Raw genomic sequence first — 870 nt, 5'->3', positions numbered from 1 at the left:
ACAATAAACTGGCAGAAAAGAAAAATCATGTATGAAATTCCCTTTACAAAGCTGCAAAAGAATTAATTACTCAGTAATAAATTTAACCAAGCAGACTAATACTTATCAGCTATATGACTGAAAATGTCATTCAATCGTGCTAAGCTTGTGTTTCTTTATCTGAGGAGAAAACATAATGCAAGGAATTATCAAAGGGCTATGGTTAGGACACAATGGTTAATGATAGAAAACAGTCATAACTATTCTAGGTAAAGTGGGATGATCATTACATCTTCAGCTATATACCCATATGTGTTTGGAAATCTACCGGATGAATCTGAAGCAATTCAACCAATGACTAAAACCTGGTCGTTAAATGTTATATGGGGATAATTCAATATCCAATTATTTTGCAAACTAATTTTAAATCTCTTTCACAGCATGGGCTTCCTCACAACATATGAACAAGTTCCTGACAGAACAAGTTATAATTGCTTATCATTTTTATGATCTGGACTCAAAAGTTACTAAGCCTCACTTCTTATATGCTGTATTGGTCAAAGCAGTTACAAAGGTCCACTGACATTCAAGGGGGAGGAATTCTATGTCACCAGTTGCAGGGAGGATATCAAGGTTTATTGTAGTCATAAAGCATGAGGTGAGAGATACTCCTTGGGCCATCTTTGGAAAGTGTGATCTGCCACACATTCCAAATTCCAAGATGTTATAAAGGTAAACCAGTACCTTAAATACCGACAACTGTGGTAAGAAATCTATGGTAGAATTCATTATCAACGTTCTTAAGCGGAAGAGAAGTCCCTGTCCTGAGACAAAAGCTATGAGTTCACTTAAAAGAAAAGGGGGTCTGTCATTAATTATTTGAAAATAATC

This window comes from Cebus imitator, unplaced genomic scaffold, assembly GCF_001604975.1.
Source record: "Cebus imitator isolate Cc_AM_T3 unplaced genomic scaffold, Cebus_imitator-1.0 Scaffold352, whole genome shotgun sequence".
In the NCBI taxonomy this organism is placed as follows: Eukaryota; Metazoa; Chordata; class Mammalia; order Primates; family Cebidae; genus Cebus; species Cebus imitator.
Note: the sequence above shows the minus strand (reverse complement) of the source record.